This window comes from Triturus cristatus, chromosome 6 (genome assembly GCF_964204655.1).
Source record: "Triturus cristatus chromosome 6, aTriCri1.1, whole genome shotgun sequence".
Classification (NCBI taxonomy): Eukaryota; Metazoa; Chordata; class Amphibia; order Caudata; family Salamandridae; genus Triturus; species Triturus cristatus.
Genome location: NC_140589.1, coordinates 1139096312 through 1139113866, shown reverse-complemented (window position 1 = coordinate 1139113866; position 17555 = coordinate 1139096312). Strand labels below are relative to the sequence as shown.

Sequence of the window (17555 nt, the reverse complement as noted above, 5' to 3'; positions counted from 1 at the left end):
CTGCTAAAATGCTAAAGTTAGGCACGAAGCAAGAGACCAGGACAGTTCCCCCCCAAGCCCTTAATTAAAGCATGCAATCAGTTTCTCAAGGGCTACAAGTTTTTGTTACGAGGCATAACTCAGCTGTGGAAGATCACATGGTTTGTTGTGGTCCACAGAGTGAACAAGCAAAAAGGCTGAGATGTTTTGGTCCGAACCAAAAAAACAACCTATTTAATAATTCCACTGCCTAGCCCACTAAGCCTACTTGCGGGAAGGGGACGGGCGAGGGGGGGCGGGGCGAAGGGTTAGACAAAGAGTTGTAATTAACTCACTTGTCGAAGGCTGCTTGTCGATCTGGGGGCTGGCATGATGCAGGAAGTTGGACTGTAACTGAAACAAGCAGGAGGGAGGGCCAGCAGCTACAGCCCAGGGAGCGAGCATACGTACGAACAGCAGCTGTTCCAAAAAATGTATTAAAGCCATTAAAAGGAAAGCACGGCATGCAGCATTTTATTTAAAAAAATACTCTGTTAAGGTAAATATGCAGAGCCGCATATAAAAGAAAGGCTCACGGTCACCATGAAACTGAAAGTGCAGGTTAAAAAAAGTGCAGCGTCCATATCAGGCGTACGGTGTTATAAAGCAAGTAATTCAAAAGTGTGGGGCGGGGCGGCTGGCGGTGAAGCAGCATAGCGAGTGCAGGAGTGTCACGCTGCGCAAAAAGAAAGTAGGCATGTGGTTGCTTAAAGAACAAGCAGTGGAAAGAAAAACAAGCACTCATGCTTGTGCTGGCATCCACCGTGCGGGAGCGAGCAGTGGTGTACACACGCAGCTGCTTGCTCCCGCAAGGTGGATGCCAGCACCAGCATGAGTGCTTGAAAAGAGCTGACCGATTCCTAAAGGTCACTCCTAGAGCAGCGCGGCGTGAATTCCAAGTGGGCGGGGCGCGTCGGCCAACGGACGTGCGCAGCACTAGCCAGGTAGTGCTTGCAACAGCCGTTGGCCGACGGGAGCACAGAAGGGGTTAAATGGTTCCTGTTTTTCTGTTTTCTATTTCTTCTCTTTTTCTGTCCTTTTCTCTCTCTCTTTTTTTGACAATCTACCTTCGTTATTATATATTTCTCTCTTATTTCACCTTCTTTCCCTCTTGTTTCTAGCTTTATATTGGCTTTTCATTCTTTCTACATTCATGACTATGTATTTATTTTTATCTGCTAATCATTTTGCTGGTTTATTTGGGCTTGTTTTCCATCACTTTTAGGATTTTGCGATATTTTAACTACTGTTGAATCAAAGTTATACATTAGTTATTGCATTATAGATGGCTTTAAGAATTATTTTTTGGAATGTTAATGGTTTAGGTTCCCCCTATAAAACGTCAGAGAAAGTGAACACTTTTCTAATTTAAAATGTGATATTGTTTTACTATAGGAAATTAATATTCTGGATAATGAAATAGCTAAACTTAAAAATGCAATGGGCTGGCCATGTTTTTGCTTCTCCTGGCACAGGAAAACGTAATGGTATAGCCACTTTATATCATAAGAGTTTGGATATACAAGTGCTTACCCAAGATGCTGATATGATGGGTAGATGGGTTTCTGTTTCTTTGTTGGTCAATAAAATCCCTATGACCATTTTTAACCTTAATACACCCACTTTCCCAGACAATTCCTTTTGGCCTGACATCCTATTTATATTAATGACTTACAAGGATGATAGTAGTAGGGGGGGGATTGTAACATGGTCTTTGATCCCATTATTAGCAGTCATTCAAAATCTAAATTCATTACTTCCCACTTGCACTCTCAATTTAGATCTGCTATTCAACAGAGATTTCTTGTGGATGCCTGGATACTATGTAATCCCATACTTTTAGAATAAACATTCTTCTCCCCTGTACATCTTTCCAAATCTCGATTAGACAGGGATGTGGAATTCCTATAGCCCGATGCCCGGGACATATTGTTTGGGGTCAAGGGCATCAAGTGTTCATGTGCATTTTGTCATTGAGACAAGTAGGCTCAACTCCCTGCAGCACAAGCCCTTTGGCTGCCAGTTTACAGTACCACATTATGGATCAGGGAAGGGCACTGTCTGCAGTTAAGGTAATATTTGTGTCCATGTGTTAATGCTGTTCACACTTGTATTTATGTTTTATTAATTAAAAGCCTTTATTATTAGGGTGCGTGCTCCAAGTAAATGTTGTAAGCTCTGACTGCACTACTGACTGGTTCCAGTATAAAAAGGTGCACACATGTTTCAATGTTTACCAATATGATGCTATGTATAATGCTCCCAGAATGCTCTCTGAATTGATACAAATATTTGCAGAACCTTGAAAGCAACATTGATGATTCTTTGCTTTCAAAATAAAATATTCATAAAAAAATGCAAAAACATTTCGCTAAACTACTGTAAAGTTTTAGGTACCATTTCTCTGCAGCATCATTTAGTAAAATGTGTTGATGTATGCTAGTATTTACCTAAAATATTCATATAATGTAAAATCAGTGTAACCAGTTTCAATAAGATTATGGGAAACCTAAAAAGAAACAAGCATTGGCAAGGCAGGTCTGAAATTGTTGGTCAGCCTTTTGGTTTTGTCAATGCGTGACTTGTTTTGGCATGGCTTTTGTAAAACCTTATTGGTGTGGGAGCTGCCGGGCCCTCACCATTATAACAAACATTGGCAAAAGCAAAGATAGTTTTTGGACTCAAAAAGCACATATTGACGCAGTAGTTCCCGGCACTGAACAAAACTACTGTGTCAATATGCTCCTTGTAAAAGAAAAGAACCTGTCACTCACAATGAAGCTAGCCGAAAGACAGAAAGAGAAAGAATTTTAATAAACACAAAAGGTCATGGTTAACACCAGACCAAAATAAAGTCTCAAGAGTGCACTCATGTCCTTGCATTAAGTGCAGATATACGGCTTTCGTGAATTCACAAGACTTTACAGAAGTAGGCCAAGAAATAGTACTCCAAGAAAATATTTGTTAACTGCTTTTTAGCATGAGCAAATATGCAGGTGTAGATTTTATCGTGAAAATCTGAGCGTTTGCAAGTTCACTTTCACTCCAACCCCTTTTTTCCCCAATCCTGGAAGAAGTTTTATGTCTGCTATTGTCGGGAGTAAATTTTCAACCTTTCTTAGTATGGGAAAAGATTAGAGAAGAGTTGGTGGGAACCCTTAAAACTTGCAAGTTAGAAGGTTTGCACTGACTCAAAAGGGCATTCCATTCCTGGAACTACTGCTTACCATTACTTTCAGCCCCAGTATGTAGATCTGCGGAAACGTCACAACATAAGGGAATTGCTAGTATTCAAAACCCTACTTTGGAAGGAGCCCTTGCATAATCAGGGAGGCTATTTCAGAGCTCCTATATAATGAGATTGCTGCCATAATTTGTCGCCGCATTACATGACACAAAACGGACAAGTGGATTTTGTTACTGGACAAGTAGATTTATGAAGCAACCTGCCCCATGGACAAGTAGATATTTTATTAAATTCCACACCCCTGATTAGATTATCTGTTCCATTCTAAATCGCTTGCACAACACATTACTAATTCTAGCATAGGTTCCATACTAATTTCAGATCATGCTCCAGTTACTCTGGATTTGGATTTTTCTCACCTACTCAAGCTACTAGAAGGTGGAGATTTCATAATTATCTTTTTTGGACACCAATTTTACTAAACGTTTTGCTAATACTTTCTTTCTCGAAAATGAGAATCCGACCACCTCTTCCTAGATTATATGGGACACATTTAAAGCGGCCTCTAGAGATTTCATTATTTCCTTTGTACCGCTTACAGCTCATATTAAACAATTAGAAAACTCTTATTTCCGCAATAATTCTAAAACTCATTAAATCCAAGTTCACGTTCAATAAATTATCCATAGATAATGACAATTCATTCTTACTCAAAACGTATGCCAAATACTTTGGTAGCCTGAAAAAAGCTGGAAAACGTCTAGCAAATCATCTCAAAGTTAAAAAGGCATACACTAAGATTGAATCCATCTTCACTTCTACTAATCGCATGGTGTATAAAAATGAAAAAATATTAACAGAATTTACACATTTCTTTCAGAATCTTTATACTCTGGAATCATCTACACTTCAAGAAGATATTCTCAATTATTTATCTTCTATTACGCCTCCTTCTCATTTTAATATAGATTTTTCTGCATTAGATGACGATATTCGAATTCAAGACAGTTCAAATGCCATGCGTACTATTAAACAAGATAAAGCGCCAGGTCCTGAGGGTTTTGCTATAGATTTTATTCTCATTTCTCTAAACTTCTTCTTCCCAAATACACCAATTTTTTCTCTTTTTTATTTTTTCTCAAAAATCTAGTGGTTCCTTTCAAGATGCTGTAATATGTATCCGTCCCAAGGACAATAAAGATCATACATTATGTAAAAATTATAGGCCCATTTCTTTAATGAATGTAGATTATAAGATATTTGCAAAATAATGTAGTTCTCCGTACTACCTCAATTGATAGGTAAAAAAACAATCTGGTTTTATTAAGGGTAGACATATTTATGATAGCACTAGAATATTAAAAGAATTCACTGGATTTCTCCATTTTTTTCAGAATGATCTACATATTTCTTTTAGAACTGCTCAAGTGCGCTTCTCCTTACCTCCCGCCAATGATTCTCAATACATATCTTTAATTTCAATGATTCAGTCAACTTTTAATCAACTTCTATGTGTTCCTATTTCTGCGTCTTCCAGTCCTACTATACTTTTGCTTTTAACTATTTCTCCTTCTGCCTCCCAATTATTAAACATTTAAGTTATTTTCCAGATCCTCGGAGTATAATGGAGGTGAAGCTTTCTTGAGAATCTGATTTCTGGACTTCCTTTTCCAAAATTTGGACTAAAATAAGGAAATCTTCTAGATCCAATTGTTTTCATTTTTTCAAACATTTTTCACTTATAATAGGCTTATACATACTCCTTTATTATTAAATAAAATAAAGTCTACTCTTTCTTCTTCCTGTTGGACATGCAATGCTATCTCAGCAGATTTAAAACATATGCTATTTGAATGTTCTCATACTTATAACTTTTGGTTACAGGTCTGGCAACAAATTAATAGTTTTTTCCACACAAAAAACCCTTTTCATTTTATTAATGTTTTTCTAGGTAGTGTTTCTGAAGATTGGGCTTCTTATTCTGGTAACTTTCACATAATTGATTTACTTCTTGCACTTGCTTTTCAGCAGATTACCAAGGCATGGAAGGATTGTATTCAGGTGTCTTTCCAAGCCTGGTGGTATGATGTTTGTTCGAATCCCAGATTGGATTGGGCATTTGTCATGCCAATCTCCCTCGTTATCAAGACAGATTTCCTATGATTACCCATACCTAATTTTTTAGATATGTCTCCCAATTAAACAGGTTTTAATAATCCCCGAATTGGAGTAGTACCTAAACTCCCCATGAACACTTTTTATATTGGATTTGTTGCACTTACTAATTAATTTTCTATTTCTTCTTACTCTCTATTATACATCGGTTATGCATAATTTAGATATAAACGCTTGTCATTTTTGGTTTTCTCTATTGCCTTTATTCTTTATCTAGTGATTTATCAACTTTGTATTAATTGATTTTATCTTGTATTTTTTCACATTGTATTTTCAATTAGAAATAAAATACTTTCTTTAAACTAAAAAAATAAAAAAAGGTTCGGAAATAACCCTTTTTTAATTTGGTAGCCGAAAAGCAGGGATCCTTCATAATGGTAATTTCAGCTCAATTGGGTCCGAAGAACCAATCAGAGAAGTAATTTGTTCTTGGAAACAGATGTTTTAGGGATAGAGCATTCCTGTATAGGATGTACTGTATCGTAGCTTTTTAAATTAACTATACTAAATCTGACGAACGAACAGAATAAGGTAGGGGTTAAAAAAGCACTGTTAAAGGGTTTCCCTTAATAAGCTGGATGTGCAAATATATCATGGCTAAACACCCTTTAAGTTACCTAAAGTAAGGAGCATATAGCTCTGCCAGAAATCTTCCATTATCATTTGTTTTCCATTTCACAGTGACAGCAACAGAAAATACATACAGGACGCATTCTGAATCAACTAAGGTGGCCGGTCAGGAAGAAGCTCTTCCTCCTTAACCTTCTTCCCTTTCACAAACTCTGCACCCTCAAACCTGCTTCGGAAACCAGAACCCATTTATAAAGCGTACAATGTTGAGCCCAAAGACCACCAAAACATTTTCTCAATGGCAGAAGTAGAAATACGTGTGAGCTTGTGCAAATATGAAGGGAGGGAAGCGTTCCGGTGTGGAGTTGGTAGCCAATCAGGGTCAAGGTTCATTCTCCTCTACCTGCTTCCCTTCAGTTATTTCTGCCCCCACAAAACTGCAGGGGAAAACAGACAAGTATTATGCAGTGACCAGTGTGGAGCCCCAAGTTAGTTCACTAGAGTGGCTCACATGTGAAGGAGTAGAAATTGAAGATGAGCTCAGTGTCAGCTTCTGCATATCTGAAAAGAAGGATTGTGTCAGGGAGGACGAGCAGAGAATCAGATGTAAAGGTACCTTACTTTGGCCCTTGGGTTCTAAATTGTTCACAGACTGCTGCAAAAATCTCCTTCAAATACACTTGGAATATTTGCAGCAAATATATTATACTTCACTTCAATTACATAAATACAGGCTCTGTACTAGTTCCCAGGGTATCAGATGAGGAAAGATGTACATTTTCTACACTTAGCCTGGACCTGCACACTAATATACCGATTCTGTTCACAGGTAGTGCAGGCTCTGACTGACATAGTAATAGAGAGGGTAGAATGTACTCCACAGATGTGTCTCCTGGGGCTAGTAACATCTCTACAGGCATGCAATCATGGGCTGGTGTTCATTGCCACACTACTAGCTTAACGACAGGTGGCAATAGACTGGGGGGGGAGCAGCCCCCAAGGTGGAAAAATGGTTATGGGATGTTGCATCCTGTAGAGATCAATTAGGCACATACTCAAAGGAGCAGCCGGCGGCCTCTAGACCTAAGGATATATGGGCGACTGTTACAGCTTACCTAGTTTCAACCCAAGCTAGGACGCAATTGAGAAACCATATATAGACCTAACTCGGGGCTCTGCAGGACAGAAATGCAAAGTGGAATTGATGGGTACTGCAATAATAAATGTTTGATGTGATGTACAACTATGCACTTATCTATCAGAGGTACTGCAATATGACTGCAATGTATGTATGGTTTGCTTGAAAAATCAATAAACTCAATAAAAAAAATAAAAAAAGATTAAAATAAATCTGCTTTAATAGCCTCTGCGTTGCTCACAGAGCAATCCATGAAATGAGACCATCTATTGTATAGTGTATATTCAAAAGTACAATAAAGGAGAAGCCTCAGATCATGAGCCACTCCACTATGGATCACGACTCGTTTTTAAAGGACGCTCCTCTATTCATACATGCAGACTTTCAAAGAGAATAAGGCTCGTCAATAGCCATTGAGGATTCAGAAAGGCAATCAAGAGTTGACTGACAGCCAAAATGTGGACACCTGACACTCAAGACTATAAGCCATACAAGCCTGACTGTCTCCACAAATCTACAACTCAATCTTATGCATGCTACTCTATGCATAAAACACTGTGGAATGTCGCCACACAGATAAAGAAAAAAGAATGAGAAAGGCAGAAAAATCAACACCGGCCTTAGTTACAAGATAACCTAGAGTGTGAAGAGGTGCGCCAACCAAGCAAATTCTGCATCCCAAGAAACCTCCAAGGGAGGCTTGAAGATCACTCCATAATGCAACTGGTCATACTACAACTACGAACCTCCCTCACCTAAAGATCCACACAGAAACTGTTGTGGTTATTAGTCTTGTTAAACAAGTTTAGTCCCAAGACAATGCTATGGTTTAATTTACGAGGCACAGCCCAGTCAATAATCTCAGACACCATGCTAATTTAGGTATGTTCGCTTACGAAGACCTCCATGTTTGGTGGAAACCCAAAAGAAGGAAAAATAAAACTGTGGAATACACATGTCGAACAGAAAAAGTTTGCTCCAGCGGGAAGGATTACAAAGTATTCACAGAAGTCAACTAATTATTAATATATGGCCTCAGGCAGAAATGCTTGCCTCATCAAGTCAAGCCTTTTTTTGTATTATCGTATTACTTCTATCAATACAGAAAAAAAACAAAGTATTGCTGTGCAAATGAATGGAAACAGAGACCCGCAAAGTACTTAGTTATTCCAAACTTTTAATTTGTCAGTAAACATTTATCAAAAATGTATATTATGATGAATCTTAGCACATAGTCGTTAGAACTCGAAATTCACAATAATTAGGTGAAAGGGATGTCCGCACATGACGGATAGTGGACCCTCCTTTGGGTAGATGAAGAAAAAACGTCAAAGGGATCCCTCACTAGTACATTATAGACCAACTACTGTCAAATTAATTGAGTCCATTATTAGGTATAAGGTCTACTCCCCGTTGGGTTCTCTTCTTCTACAGTACAGTGTTGGTCCTTAATGATAAAAAAGTTGATGCGTTGTGGCCTCAGAATTTAGCCTCCTCAGAAGCATGCGGCAGCGGAATCACCCAATCTTTTAAAGGGATACAGTCAATTAATTTCCCAAATCATGTCAATTAAAAAGACTGACAAGGAAAGAGAGAAATATATCTAGACAAATGGGACAAAGATTGAGCTACCTGTTAGTAGGGGTCCTCTGTCTATGGCTGCATGTCAAAAAAACTGTGACGTTAGTTGTAGATTGTTCTCAAGTGCCAGGAAGAATAAACTGGTTGTGTTATAAAATGGCCAGAAAAAGGAGACATTCCACCGATACCCAAATCAAGTGTCTTCAATCACTGGGAACCTTAGTCATAAAAGGACCAGATTCCTACAATGATTCAGGGAACTTTCCAAACCTACAGAGCCCTTCACTGGTGCTGTCGAGACGCATGGAGACCAGTAGGAACGACTGTGTCTGTTAGCAAAGTGGCATTCTGTGAAACAACGAATTGTGGTAGCAACGGACTGTTTTTCATACTAACAACAAAAAGCACAACAGATGAGAGTAGTTTTGCAAAATAATTTTTAAAGATCGCACTGGGGGCTCCGAATGCGTGTGTCCCTTGGAAATGCCAGTTGTGGCTGGTTAAACAGCCCACACCTGGATAAACATAATACCGCAAATTCAAAAAGGGGGGACTGCTTCAGACTAATAATCTCAATCTACATTAACCAGCAAAACTGTGTTACTCACTCGCCACGCTTGTTCAGGATCAGCTTTAAATTAATCTCAGAAGGAGGACTGGTTGAGTCTTCGATCCAGACTCGTTCAGCAGAGCCTCACCGGAAATTGAGTTGCTGTGGATTTTATGTTGGTTGCTGCCGCTCGATACAGCGGAAGTGAAATGTGTATAGGCAATGCGTGGTCTAAACCGCGTCTGATAATATAGAGGCTCAGGGTCTTAGCCCTGTTGGAAGGGCCGAACACCTATTGTAGGCAAGCAGGGAGTCGGTAAGATGATCTGGTTGTTAACTAAACAACTACCTTCTGGTGACACAAAAAAAGATTCTGTCATCCAAAGACTCAAGGGAAAACGTCTTATTACTACAAATCATTTCTACTCACAAAGTGAAGATTGATAGAAGCAAACTTTGTGAAAATATATATCAAAAGGCAGAGTTGCACCGATAGAATTGCCAATAGAAAAAAGCAGATTATACATAATACAAAAAAAAAATGAAATCCCAACTATTACTTATTTGGACTGAGAAACAACTCCTGTCCAACTGGGTAATTTACAATAATTGTAACAAATGTAAAAACTGTGCTGCCACAGTCCTGGTTTAGTTCAAATGAACAGAGCCTAATGTATTGGAAAAATATTATGGGATAAATTCACCCAGGCTTCACAAAAGATTTTTTTTTTTAAACACAACAATAGTTAATAATATCAGCGGTCCATATTGGAAATTAAAGAATCAATCAGTGTTCATACATATCTATTGTGTTGTTCATGCAGCAACAGTAGTCACATTTGTGACATTCAAGGAACCACAGAGTGTTACTGGGTACACGATTTGTCAACAGCATGCAAAACCGATATCCTACTATCTAATGAGGGCCCGTGATTCTTCTTGTTTATTAAGGCCCCTTTGATAGGTATATTATTTGGTAATTAATTTAGATTTAATTTGAAGCAATAGGGATTCAATCAGCCCTCGTTGTTCAGCAGGGGCCACAAACAACACTGACCATTTAAGCTCATCCTCTGAATGTTGTTGTTCTGTGTAGTGTTCTACTAATGGTGCACCAGCTGTTTTGTACAGAATCCTTGATCTAGGCTTAAAAATGTGGTTATTTCACTGGTTGTGCAGTTTGGCCTATGTAGCCTTTGTCTCAAGGGCACCAAATGTAGTAAACAACATTCTTGGCATTACAATTAGAGAACCGCTGTTGTTAATGCACTTGTCACTGTATTGTCACTTCTTTGGAATTCAAAGTGAAATTGCATGCTAAGCATTTTCTTCATTTGTAATGGCCAATTATGGGCGGTAGATTCATAAGCGTCATGAGATCTTTTGGATAAGATTCCTTGCTGCCCTTGCAAGATGTTGTTTCAACTTTTTGCCACGTTTAAATGAAAAAAGGAGGTTGGGAATGTTATATGCTCTTATATTCATGTTGTTGACAATTATCTTTTTTTTTTTATTTGTCAACTTAGAATGAGTTAGTACACACATCAAAGGAATGTCAGACTTTTTAGCCTTGAGAGCCACGAGTGATTCTCTGGGTGTAAATTATGCTCTTTTCAACAACCGTTTTACTAGATTCTTTAGATATCCTCGCTCAATTAGTTTTTGGCAAAGCTGCATACCACTTTCAAAGTAATCCGCCTTTCGGCTGCAATTCCTGTTTATGCGCAGAAATGTCTGTATGGTAAATTATCTTTGAGAGAGATAGGGTGGCTGCTGGTGTAATGTAACAATGTGTTCGGTCTGGTGGTTTCGTATACAAGTTCGTGTCCTACATGTGCTGTCACTACTAGGTCAAGAAAATTCTATTTTTTTATTGTTGCTCGATGTCATAGTAAAATTTAAATCTGGTGATCGGTAATTTAACAACTCAAGAACTTTATTCAAGATGTTTAAAGGCACATGCAAAAACAACAGTTGATGGACAGAATGCAGAACAATGTCATACATTCACCCCAGTACAGAGATCTGGGCCTAAATCCATCGTTTTTTTGCTCACCATGCCATTCCAGTTTGAACCCAGCCATATGCAAATCAGTCTTGACCCTGTGCCTCATTGGAACAGTCCAGCCCGAACTGCCAAGCCAGGTCCTCCCTGGACTGGAAACAAGCATCCTAGGACCGGTTTCGGGGTTTCACCCCTCTTCAGCCAGGATAGCTTGATTCCTGTGGCATGGAGAGCACCGGACTCATGTCTGAGCATACCCGTCCCACTCGGGGTGACAAATGCAAAAATAACAGTTGATAGACAGAACGCAGAAGAATGTCATACATTCACCCCAGTACAGAGATCTGGGCCTAAAGCCATCCATACACAAAATATATCATCAATGTACCTATGCCAGGACTTTTGTAAGAAATGTTACGGCTGCCATATATCCATTTTTCTTCAAAATAGGACACATAGATATTGGCTATTTCTGGGGCGAGAGAGCACCCTATAGCTACTCCTCTCAATTGTAAGAATAACTGGTCGTCAAAGGCAAATAAGTTCTTTTTTAGGCAGAGGCATGCCAGATTTACAAGGAAGTGGGTCGGGACTGATCTGTTTGGGTCATGATTGTCGAATGCATGTTCCATGATGAGTAAAGCTTCATATTGCGGTATATTGGTGTACAAGGACTCAATGTATAATGTAACCAATATATCGGTGTCTGTCAAGAAACCGTCCTTCATATTTGGTTATTAAATCCATTGAGTCTCTGACGTAGGATTTGTTTTCTCTCACTATCGGTTTAAGAAAGACATTTAAATATTGTGAGAGTGGATCTAGTAAAGACCCAAACCCTGAGATGATGGGTCTCCCAGGGGGCTGTTTTGTTGGTTCTTATGAATTTTGGAAGCATGTACATTACAGGAGCTCTAGGTTGTTTATTGAAGCAACACTCCCGTTCTTGATCACAAATCCAATTGTTCATATGGGCTTCACTAGTCAGAGACTCGATCTAGTGTTTTAAATCTAGGGAGGGATATGGAGTAAGAAGGGGGCGGTTGTGGTCAGAATTGCTCTACTGGCGAAGTACTTCATTATCATACTCGTCTGCATCTAAGACCACTATCCCGCTGCCTTTATCGGCTGGCTTTGCAATAATCTTTGGATTTGAGGATGGTGATTTAATGGCTTGTTTTTTTTCCTTTGGTCAAGTTATTATGCACACATGGGAGTTTCTGATAGAGCTGGTCTATTTGTCGTCGAATTGTGTCCTCGAATGCCAGCATTTGTGGTGGCATTTCGTTACTTAGTGGGCAAAAAGTGGAACGATTTTTAAATCCTGTCAGGTTTTATTCTACACTTTTTACTTTGTTGGCAAAAAAGACTTGCAATCTTATTTTCCTGAGGAATTGTAAAACCACTGTTTTTGTTTGTACCAAGTCTTGTGTTTTAGACGGAACAAAAAGATAGCATTGCTTAAGAGTTCAAACATAGTCAGGGGATAAATTGATACATTATGTATTGGTAACTGCGGAAGATTCACCACCCATAAAACTTCCTGCGTGTTTGTACTTCCCCTGAATATTGGACACTGCCTCTTCACCTGCCTCTGTTCCCTCTCCCTCTGTCTAAAAAAAGCACCCTGGTCTTGGAGTATAGAGGATTGATTGCTGCTGGTAATGCCTAGGTGACTGTTTAAACTTGAATCATGAAAAATGTAATGAAGTTCATGCTGGATCTGGCAAGGTTTGGAATGTAGGTATGGTTAAATGGTTTTGTGGCGCAGAACTTGTCTTTGAGATAGGGATGTGATTTTTATTTTATAGTTTTTTTTTTTACGTGCTGTGTGTTCTTTTTTGTTTTTTGATTAACCTTGAAGGTCTTGAACTCTGCAATTTAGTTTTGTTACTTCTTCCAAAAGTTTTTTTGAGTCAATGATGGTTTGATCCTCAAGTATTTCCTTCTCCAGTGCTTCAATTTATTTGAGTTCTTGTTCGCTCCTTTTGAGGGATGTTTCTATAGATAATGCTAACCAGTCTCTGGACCATTTAGTGCCCATGCCACTAAATTGTGTTAAATAACTTTTGTTATCAACAAAAATGAAAGGAACATTTTTTACTTGTAGTCCCCACAGAATGGTGTTGCTTTTCAGATGTTTCCAATAATACTTGGGCATGTAAAAAATGTCTTATTTGTTTCTTTTTTAATCTCTTCAATTTACCTATCTTATCTGACTTGGAACTAGAACTCAAAATTAAGCCACTATTAAATAGAGAGAGATTGTCTATGAGTTTAGCCATTTAATCCTCAGTGTACCTCACTGTGTAAGGCTCAGTATTATTCTGCTTAACCAGATGAGTTGCAAAATCACAAATACAAACTGCAAAATATTCACAACTATACTCAGAAATATTCCAATACAAACAATAGATGAACTCCCTCTTGGTAGCGGTCCCAATTTTAAAGTTAATGTGCCAAGGATTTGGCACAGCAATAAAATATGAAGACAAATACCTAAGGGACGAAGGGACATGCGAGCCTTGGTAAAGCGGGAGCAGGGATGGAGGTCTATATCTACAGAAAAGAGAAAAGACTAACCAAACAACTCAGACAATTCTTACACAGTTTTCAAATTTAAAAGTGCGAAGAAATTAAGTCATCAGATGAAATTCCACTCGGGATTCTAAAGGAATAGCAAAATCCACCAGCGAAGACCAAAGATCTTCTTATGACAACCAGATCAGCAACAAAACAGAAATCTGCACCTGCCTTACATCCTGTGCAGTGGAATGCTGACAGCTGGTGATAGTAAATATACCGTTGAATGAGTTAGCATCACCTTTCTACCGCATGCCAAGGGATGATTCTGGACACCTTACGTAAATGAAGAACAATATATTAATACCAAGATATCAGAAGTGTATGGTCCCTAATCAGCAATAAATGAAATGCCATAATCACCAACACAGCCAAAAAAGCACACAAAGAACTTTCCCGGTCCAGACTAAATCTGAAGCTCACTTGGATAAGAAGAATCTTGGGCGAGAAGAGAAATGGTGCCAAGACCTGAAGCGTCTACAGCACAAGTGCCTAAGACCTGATGGCCTTACTGACTATGGAGCGGGGAATTCATCTTACTACTCATGCCGAAATAGCAACTTGTAAAGAAAGGTCTTCTAGCTGAACTTACTGTGGATCTATATTGACAACTTCAACATTTTCCCGGCACATACATAAAAATAATTTGCTTAAAACAAAGTGAAAGCCTTCTGGTATCTTTATTGATCCTCCCTTTTATGTTGGGTTCACTCCTTTTAAACGCCAGCTGTTTTCAATCACTTATTTTGAGTTCATAGCTTATTAGTCAAAGAGCTCATATGAAGACGTGCTTTTGTTTAGTACGGGCCAGAGATTTTCCTGAATGTCTATTGCAGTATTTTTAATGTACGCACCACTAATTTGTTTTGCTCTCTCCTTTCACTTTTGTACTTTAACTTAAATTCTTAGATTACCAACTTAGTGTTGCCTTAAGTGATTTGTATCCCTATGTTGCAAAAAATGTTCCGGCAAGTGCTAAATTAACTTGAATCTTGAGAAGAATGAATCGTTAACAAGCAGGCAAAAAATGCATGGGTCTCCATACCAAACTTCCCGAGCATGAGGAGGTAGGAAGTACATGCGAAGGTTTTCCATTCACTATAGTCGATATCAAACAGCTATTTGGCCCAGAGATTTGAGGTTATTCCACAATGACTTCTCAGTGAGAAGGAAAAGAAAGGTTCCCTGCTCCTTCTGGGGAACAGGCGCTTGTCAGAGAACACACCATCTTCCATCAAATGCAACTCATACAACACCGCAAACCTATTTACTAGACTGTTTTTTTGCTTTTTCTGGGATATGTTAAGAGTCTTCTCTTCACCCTTGGGACTCTCCTGTAAAGTGGTCATTGTATTTCTTTTTTGAGGCTCCCTCTCCCTCTTCTCTTCATCTGCTCAGCCATCACTCGCTTTTCTAAGTCTCTTCTTTAGGACTCCCGCCAATATTATATTTCTCTACTTGGGACATTTTACAGCTGGCAACCAATTTCTCCTAGTTTTCAGATTTGTATTCATTATTACTGAAACATAGATTCAATTGGTCCTTCCACTTCAGTGAAAATACAAGATTTTTTTTTTAATCCACTACAATAGCTATACCATCATCATAATCTTTTATTTGACAGTTACTGCCATAAAAGTACACACGTAAATACAGTTCACATAAAAACAATAGGAATCCTTAAAACCTTATTAAAATCATTGGATAATTACTTGTGTAGCAACTCGTAAAATCTTCAATCATAGTGTTTCTCAGTAGGTCCAGGGCCATTGACTTATAATCTTGAGCTTCAGAAGCAACACGTTAGGATGGGTCAATAAATTAGAAGGTCAAGCTAAAAGCGTGCTTAAATCACATTACAAACAGCCTTAGACGGTATAGTAGGGATCTCAGTACCCAATACTACTCTGTCTGATTCTCCATACCCCCATTAGAAAATGGGACAAAGCAAAAACAGTCAAGGGTCTTGTGTCAGATCTAAAAACTCTGGAGACAACCCTTTAATTCCGGATCCCAATACTCCGACAAAGGGGAAGTATCCCCACTTCTTTCTATTATTTGAATATCGCTGAGAGAAAAATAATATGTGATTAATACATTCTTTCACCAGAGGACAAAAAGGGCAGGTCAGATTTAGTTCACTGCCATGGGGCCTTGAGTTGACCGTGAAAGTGCGCAATGGTAAAGTCCCAAGATGGAATTTGATGTACAAGGTTTTTGCCAGTGGGGGGATTCAATGGAATCCATATACTCCTATAATAAAACATACATTTAACTGAAAATAATACCTGAATCGAAACAAAGCAAAAAATAATGTTTGTGACGTCGAAGCATCATAAAATACACAATAAATATAAAGAAAACTAAACAAAGGTGAACAATCCACCCAGGACCGCTCAAAGTAGTTATTCATGTAGCAACACGCTTCGTTTCAGAACACAAAAAAATTTGATCACATCACTCCTATTCTACATTCCCTTCAGTGGCTTTCTAGAGGCGGGAGACCAATTTATAACAGCCTGCATCACGCACGAAGCCCTACACTCCTCTTCGCCCTTACACCTGAGCAACTAAAAAGGTCAGGCGCTAAACGGTACTCTAGAAGTGCTTAGTCCCTACTGCTTGAACCCCCTACCTTCAAGAGAAAAAAGTTACATGTCCCAATCCTTTTATGGAAGGGCCTTAAGATTCTGGATCTCCCTCCCCAGAACATCCGCATGACCTCATTTTACGTGGCCTTCAAAGGGACCTCAAAGCTCTCTTGCCACTTTTGGTTAACTTCCGGTACCCTCACACCACCTTCGGATGCACCTCAGCCTTGCCCTGCTCTATTGATGAACGTTACATGATACAGCGTCCGCCCCGTTGGTTGATATTGACTGTGATTAACTCTACGTTTGTGTTATATATACTTATACGTGCCGAACCTATTTTACAAAGTTCTAATGTTCCCGGGCATAGCCCACGCTATATAAAATCAGAAAAAGAAAGCAATAAAATTAATATCGTATTACATTTAGTTGATTAGTGCTTAAGAGTGGAAAGAAAAGTTTTACTAGTTCAGCGGTTACATTACCCTCTTCGGCTCGTGCATGACCCATATTTTTAAGTCATGATTCAAACATGTGCCGGCATTACCGAATCAGGGTGAGCTCTCCAGTCTTCCCTCCTTAAAAATATTTTAAACACTCAGATACTCTTTGCATTTCTTCTTTTCTAGAGAAGGCTGGGCGATACATTCGGAAAACTAGCCCGCACCCCGCACTGATTAACAAGTTAAAAGGACTATGATGGAAGAAAAGTGAAGCATTGCTGCTTCCTAACTCCTGCGATTGGTGTGAAAAAAAAGAGCCGCCCCGGAAGTGACTGTCACTGCAGACCCAGAAGTGCTCAACAAGCAGTACGTGGAAGGGAGGGTCCCTTACATCTGTGTGAAGAGAGAGTCTAGCTCCCATTGGAGGAGGACTCAATTGGCGTCCCTAGCAACGACTCGCGTCACTTCACTTGACTTGTAGGTAGGGTGACGGTGATTTTTATGGACGCTCCCAGACCTTGCGTTCCTCCGGCGTCAGGTCGGTTTGAGTGACTGTGTGGGACAGTGGACTTTTGAGAACCGGAGGTAGTGGTAATCTGCTCCTTCGGAGGGGTTAGAGTGCCGTAGGGGAGGAGGAAAGGATGTGGGCAAAGTGTCCTCCAGGCAACAGAGGAAAGACAAGAGGAGACACTCTTCTGGAGAGGCGTAAACAGC

The 17555-nt window shown here is 39.2% G+C and overlaps 1 protein-coding gene across 6 annotated transcripts in view; it reads right to left on the bottom strand.

Moving 5' to 3' along the window:
• The window catches only part of ENTPD6 (ectonucleoside triphosphate diphosphohydrolase 6), a 227917-nt gene extending 210745 nt beyond the window's left edge, over nucleotides 1-17172 (bottom strand). Inside the window, exon 1 of one of the 6 annotated variants that reach the window (XM_085612057.1) lies at nucleotides 16884-17172. The gene's annotated coding sequence lies outside the window, so the exon portion shown is untranslated. Of the gene's footprint in view, nucleotides 1-15519 lie in introns of all 6 variants that reach the window. The other 5 variants (XM_085612054.1, XM_085612058.1, XM_085612059.1 and 2 more) reach the window with 5 other exon arrangements.
• Nucleotides 17173-17555: the final 383 nt, after the last annotated feature.